Source organism: Oncorhynchus gorbuscha, linkage group LG16 (assembly GCF_021184085.1).
Source record: "Oncorhynchus gorbuscha isolate QuinsamMale2020 ecotype Even-year linkage group LG16, OgorEven_v1.0, whole genome shotgun sequence".
NCBI lineage: Eukaryota > Metazoa > Chordata > Actinopteri > Salmoniformes > Salmonidae > Oncorhynchus > Oncorhynchus gorbuscha.
Genome location: NC_060188.1, coordinates 80,754,592 through 80,762,061, shown reverse-complemented (window position 1 = coordinate 80,762,061; position 7,470 = coordinate 80,754,592). Strand labels below are relative to the sequence as shown.

The following is a 7,470-nucleotide window of genomic DNA, read 5'->3' as shown; positions in this document are numbered from 1 at the left end:
CATTCAGAGTTCGAACAGGCAGTGTTCTCCAATGGGACGGCTGCTCCCCACTGTCTGTATAGTAATTATTACCTTAAACTCCCAGAGGAAAACAGCTACCGTGTACCCTGCACACAAACACACCACTAACAAGAAGTGAATAGGCGAATACACACACACACACACACACACACACACACACACACACACACACACACACACACACACACACACACACACACACACACACACACACACACACACACACACACACACACACACACACACACACACACACACACACACACACACAGTCCCTACTATGCATGCAAGCAGGCACGCAAACGATGCAAACCAATACTGTGACCTATAAGAAGTACACAATATATACAAAAGTATGTGGACACCCCTTCAAATTAGTGGATTCAGCTATTTCAGACACACGCATTGCTGACAGGTGTATAAAATTGAGCACACAGCCATGCAATCTCCATAGACAAAAACACTGGCAGTAGAATGGCCTTAATGAAGAGCTCAGTGACTTTCAACGTGGCACCGTCATAGGATGCCACCTTTCCAACAAGTTAGTTGGTGAGATTTCTGCCCTGCTAGAGATGCCCAGGTCAACTGTAAGTGCTGTAATTGTGAAGTGGAAACATCTAGGAGCAACAACGACTCAGCCGCGAAGTGGTAGGCTACACAAGCTCACAGAACGGGACAGCAACATTCACTAACGAGTTCCAAACTGTCTCTGGAAGCAACGTCAGCACAAGAACGTTGGGAGCTTCATGAAATGGGTTTCCGTGGCCGAGCCGAGCTGCCGCACACAAGCCTAAGATCACCATGCGGAATGCCAAACGTCGGCTAGAGTGATGTAAAGCTCGCTGCCATTGGACTCTGGAGCAGTGGAAACGCGTTCTCTGGAGTGATGAATCACTCTTCACCATCTGGCAGTCTGACGGATTAATCTGGGTTTGCCGGATGCCAGGAGAACGCTACCTTCCCCAATGCATAGTGCCAACTGTAAAGTTTGGTGAAGGAGGAGTAATGGTCTGGGGCTGTTTTTTCATGGTTTGGGCTAGGCCCCTTAGTTCCAGTGAAGGGAAATCTTAACACTACAGCATACAATGACATTCTAGACGATTCTGTGCTTCTGACTTTGTGGCAACAGTTTGGGGAAGGCCCTTTCCTGTTTCAGCATGACAACGCCCCCGTGTACAAAGCTAGGTCCATTCAGAAATGGTTGGTTGAGATCGGTGCGGAAGAACTTGAATGGCCTGCACAGAGCCCTGACCTCAACCCCATCGAACACCTTTGGGATGAATTGGAATGCCAACCGCGAGCCAGGCCTACAATCGCCCAACGTCGCTGCCCGACCTCACTAATGCTCTTGTGGCTGAATGGAAGCAATGTTCCAAAATCTAGTGGAAAGCCTTTCCAGAAGAGTGGAGGCTGTTATAGCAGCAAAGGGGTTTGACGAGGAGGTGTCCACATACTTTTGGTATTTTTTGCGTAATACAGTGGACGTCTAAGCTAACAGGCCTATGCATGCAATGCCCTGATGCATTCAGTAGTCAAATCTCTGACAGCGTGAGGTGGACAATTATTGTTTTAGGAAAGTAAAAACCAATAAAACAATAGGCTATAAGGTTTTGCATATATGCTACTGATCGAAACACAAGGAATAGTGATTTGTAATTAGTTATAGGCTGTTTGAAAGGACATGGAAATGTGTATCTTCTGAAAAGAGGCCGTTGTCCATGGAGCTCCGCAGAGATTTCACGCCAACCTGTCACTTCTTGGTCAAAAGCATTGGAACTTTAATGTTTTTTTGGGTATAGCGTGATATAAGCAGAATTCAATATCATTTCAATGCAATAACTCAAATGACGCACCTGGGCATATAGCTACATATCAGTATGTTTCATCATAGAAATAGATACATTCTGGGACAATGCTGAGGGAAAAACAAAAAAAACTATACAGACAATGGCTTCATCGAACAACGACACATCAGTGATATGGTGGGAGATGTTTTGGAACAATTACTGCTTTGCATATGTAACAGTATAGCTTTCATCCGTCCCCCTCGCCCCGAATCGGGCTCAAACCAGGGACCCTCTGCACACAGACAACAGTCACCCACGAAGCATCGTTACCCATCGCGCCACAAAAGCCACGGCCCTTGCAGAGCAAGGTGAACAACGACTTCAGGTCTCAGAGTGAGTGAGGTCACCCGATTGAAACGCTATTAGCGCGCACCACCGCTTACTAGCTAGCCATTTCACATCGGTTACACATACAAGCCAGTTAATTTTATGCGTTACAGCTGGATGAGTCAACAGACATGGCAGGCCTGGCACAGCTCCTGGTATATGTCTGTTACGTTTATGGGGGGTCAATTAAGGAAGACCTCCTCTTCTGCAAACCAATGGAAACCAGGACAACAGGAGAGGATATTTTTAAAGTACTGGACAGCTTTGTAACATCAAATGGACTTTGGTGGTCAAGATGTGTTGGTATCTGTACTGATGGCGCAAAAGCCATGACAGGGAGACATAGTGGAGTGGTAAGCAAGCAGTTGCTCCCGACGCCACTTGGGTACACTGCAGCACTCACCGAGAGGCTCTTGCTGCCAAGGGAATGCCTGACAGCTTGAAAGATGTTTTAGACACTACAATGAAAATGGTTAACTTTGTTAAAGCAAGGCTCCTGAACTCTCGTGTATTTTCTGCATTATGCAATGATATGGGCAGCGACCATGTAACGCTGGCTATTAAGGGGCAAAGTATTGCATGTTCTTTTGAATAGAGAGACAACTTTAAGCTTTTCTTTACTGACCACAATTTTCACTTGTCTGCCCGCTTGCATGATGGCGAGTTTCTCACACAACTGGCCTATCTGGGTGATGTTTTTCTAGTCTGAATGATCTGAATCTAGGATTACAGGGACTCTCCGCAAATATATTCAATGTTCCTGGACAAAATTGAGACTCGCTCGGTTTAAGAAGTTGGAGATCTTTGTTTGCATTAACAAGGACAACACACAGGTCTTTCCATCATTGTATGATTTTTTTGTGTGCAAATTAACTCAAGCTTACGGACAATGTCAAAAGTGATATAGCGAAGCACCTGAGTCAGCTGAGGACGCAATTATGCAGGTACTTTCCCGAAACGGACGACACAAACACCTGGATTCATTATCCCTTCCTCCAGTCCACTTACCGATATCTGAACAAGAGAGCCTCATCGGACTTGCAACAAACGGTTCTGTGAAAATGTAATTTAATTAGAAGCCACTGCCAGGTTTCTGGATTTGTCTGTGCTCAGAGTATTCTTCCTTGGCAAATCGTGCTGTTAAGACACTGATGTCCTTTGCAACCACGTACCTATGTGAGAGTGGATTCTTGGCCTTCACTAGCATGAAAACTAAATACAGACCTTGTGTGGAAAATGATTTAAGACTGAGACTCTCTTCAATACAACCCAACATTGTAGAGTTATGTACATCCTTTCAAGCTCACCCTTATCATTAACCTGTGATGAGTTATTCACCATTTTTGATGAACAAATACAATTTTATTTGTAAGATGGCTAAATAAAGAGCAAAATGAATTATTATTATTATATTATTATTTGTACCCTGGTCCTATAGGAGCTCTTTGTCACTTTCCACGAGCCGGATTGTAACATAAACTCACTCATTCTTATGTTTAATAAATGTATCATATAGTGTGTGTGTGTGGCAGGCTTACAATGATGGCAAAAAAAAACATTTCAGAGTGCACTGACCCTGTTGCTAGAGGGGATACGCAGCTGGAGGTTGAATGTTTGAAGGGGTACGGGACTATAAAAAGTTTGGGAACCACTGGCTTAATTGATTGCGTGGATCGAATTTGATTGACAGAAGTGTAGTGTGCCGTATCACAATGTGTTGCTGATCTCATGAGCAACATTTACATTTACATTTAAGTCAACATGATGTTCTATGTTTGAAGCAGCCTATAGGCCTATTTATTTGGCAAGTCAGATGTGCATGGCTTCATCTCACTGTAGTAGGCTGTAGGCCAGGGCTATTCAACTCTTACCGTACGAGGTCCAGAGTCTACTTGTTTTCTTTTCTCCCTGTTAATTCATGTAGGGGCGGCAGGTAGCCTAGTGGTTAGCACATTGGACTTATAACTGAAAGGTTGCAAGATCGAATCCCTGAGCTGACAAGGTAAAAATTCTGTTGTTCTGCCCCTGAACAAGGCAATTAACCCACTGTTCCATGGCTATCATTGAAAATTTGAATTTGTTCCTAACTGACTTGCCTAGTTAAATAAAAAATTATAAAATTGCACCCACCTGGTGTCCCAGGTCTAAATCAGACCACAGTGGAGTAAAAAGTACCCAACAATCATACTTGAGTAAAAGTAAAGATCCCTTAATAGAAAATGACTCAAGTAAAAGTCACCAAGTAAAAGTATTTGGTTTAAAATATACCTAAGTATCAATGTAGCAATGTAATTACTAAAATACACTTAAGTATCAAAAGTAGAAGTATAAATAATTTCACATGTTATCTTAAGCAAACCAGACGCCAACATTTTCTTGTTTTTTTAAAAATGACTCCAACATTCAGACATAATTTACAAGCGAAGCATGTGTGTTTAGTGAGTCCTCCAGATCAGAGGCAGTAGGGATGACCAGGGATGTTTTATTGATAAGTGCGTGAATTGAACAATTTTCCTGTTATTTTGGGTGTCAAGGAAAATGTATGGAGTAAAAAACTACAATATTTTCTGAAGGAACGTAGTGAAGTAAAAGTAAAAGTAGTCAACAAAAATAGTAAAGGACAGATACCCAAAAAACGACTTAAGAAGTACTTTCAAGAATTTTTACTTAAGTACTTTACACCACTGTCAGACCATGATTAGAGGGAAATAATAAAACATGCAGTGGAAATGGTTTTGAGGTCCTGAGTTGAGTTTAGGGCTGTAGGCTGTTTTGGTTATTTTGATTTTCATTTGCCTTTTGTTTACTGCGTTTGTTTACTGTTTAAGTAACTAATCTAAATATAGATTGTGTCATGCCTTTATAAATCTGATATTTTGTTAACTGTTTAAGTAACTAACCTAAATATAGACTGAATCATGCCTTTATAAATCTGATATTTTGTTAACTGTTAAAGTAACTAACCTAAATATAGATTGTCATGCCTTTATGAATCTGATATTTTGTTAACTGTTTAAGTAACTAACCTAAATATAGACTGAATCATGCCTTTATAAATCTGATATTTTGTTAACTGTTTAAGTAACTAACCTAAATATAGACTGAATCATGCCTTTATAAATCTGATATTTTGTTAACTGTTTAAGTAACTAACCTAAATATAGATTGTCATGCCTTTATGAATCTGATATTTTGTTAACTGTTAAAGTAACTAACCTAAATATAGATTGTCATGCCTTTATGAATCTGATATTTTGTTAACTGTTAAAGTAACTAACCTAAATATAGATTGTCATGCTTTTATAAATCTGATATTTTGTTTACTGTTTAAGTAACTAACCTAAATATAGATTGTGTCATGCCTTTATAAATCTGATATTTTGTTTACTGTTTAAGTAACTAACCTAAATATAGATTGTGTCATGCTTTTATAAATCTGATATTTTGTTTACTGTTTAAGTAACTAACCTAAATATAGATTGTGTCATGCTTTTATAAATCTGATATTTTGTTTACTGTTTAAGTAACTAACCTAAATATAGATTGAGTCATGCCTTTATAAATCTGATATTTTGTTTACTGGGCCTACTTGCCTACCTGGGACCGTGGTGTGTTGGCATTCATTTGTTCCATTCGCAGTTGTCAGTATTCTAAGCCAAACTGTTATTCACTATTTTTGTTTGCATGCATGATTAACTAGGCAACTACTTTCAGCTTTTAGTTGGCATTATTTTGGTTAGACAGCTGTGGGTATGGCTGCATTTACATAGGCTGTTTGTAATAGGGGAATATCTCTTGTAGCCTACATTCATTGCCAAAACGGCCTTGCTTTAGTGTGCAGAGCGCTGTCCATTGTGTTGATAAACTGCAGCGGATGGCACGAAATCTGTAGCCTACTTGTCACTTCAAAAGCACTCAATGATCTCAGAGTCTAGGCATTTGAACTTCATGTTTGTGATATAATTAGAATTCGATATAATTCCAATGCACCTCCCCTCCCTCCCAAGACAAACACACACAAATAGATTTGCCCCCTAAACGGTTTCAAATGGGCCCTTAGTCACCTTTTCATGGCGCCGGGTCTGACATTCTGATCTGTTCAATCAGCCTTATTCATTAATATGGTGTATGCCTCCACAATACTATTTTGATACACATCGTGGGGATTAAGCAGTGTATACGCAATGTCCAATGAAAAATACGTGGCGTATACATGCGTATAACCTCCACTACACCACTGCATATGGCCTCAGCTCTCGAGCTGCTCGCTGTCGAAAACCAAACGCCAAGTCTAAGAACACTCACCAGCAATGTGATGGAAACTCCTCACTGCATTCTTCCAATGCGCTGTTGGATTTCCTGGAATTTGTCCAAATACACAGTTTATTGGATAAGAAATGTCTTAACTATAACCAATGACACCTAAATAAAATAATTTAGCAAGCTAACCCAGCAAATTTGCAAATAATTCTGCATCCATCCACGTCTTTTGCTCCAATAGCGGCACTGCCGTCAACGCATTGAGTGTCCCTTTACTGTCTGCCTGACCACGACAGGCACCAGAAAGAAGACTATCTATCCCAAGACCTCTCTACATCAAGTTCCTTTGACATAGCCTATTTGTCCGGCTTTTCTAGTCTGAATGCCATTCCATTTATTTGGATGTCTGCCTGCGGTTTCCCCTTTGAGAATAAAGCGGACTGCTTATGTTCCTCCGGGCTCACTCTACCGTTCATTGACAGCCAAAACAAAGTCATGTGCAACATTATCCTTCTATTGGAAAATGACGTAGCAAATTACCAGGTCGTGGTTGTATGCTACATGTTACGTCGCTAAAGCATTGGCAATCCTAATCATACAGTATGTCCGACTTCATACACGTCCTGTACTGTCAGCTAGACAGAAAGCGCCCCCCAGTGGCTACAGATTCATCACAGACCTCAACGGTACCTCTACAAGATGCTTTATAAAACATGAAGGCCTACAGTAGAGTACAAATGTACTGAATCAACAGTCGTCATGGACCCCGTTTTGGACACTGATGGCCAAATTGAATATCTTTGAATGAATTATGTGTAACAGAAACTATTTATTCTATATAGATGAGGCCGCTGACTGTGTCACTACAGACACCCTGATTTGAATCCAGGCTGTATCACATCTGGCTGTAATTGGGAGTCCCATAGGGCGGTGCACAATTGGCCCAGTGTCGTCCGGGTTTGGCCGGGGTAGGCCTTCATTTTAAATAAGAATTTAGTCTTAACTGATTTGCCTA

General features: G+C 41.0%; 1 protein-coding gene across 1 annotated transcript in view; it reads right to left on the bottom strand.

Moving 5' to 3' along the window:
• The window catches only part of LOC123999533 (membrane-associated phosphatidylinositol transfer protein 2-like), a 100,172-nt gene extending 93,209 nt beyond the window's left edge, over window positions 1-6,963 (bottom strand). The window contains 2 exon segments of the mRNA XM_046305415.1: window positions 6,501-6,554; window positions 6,645-6,963. The gene's annotated coding sequence lies outside the window, so the exon portion shown is untranslated.
• Window positions 6,964-7,470: the final 507 nt, after the last annotated feature.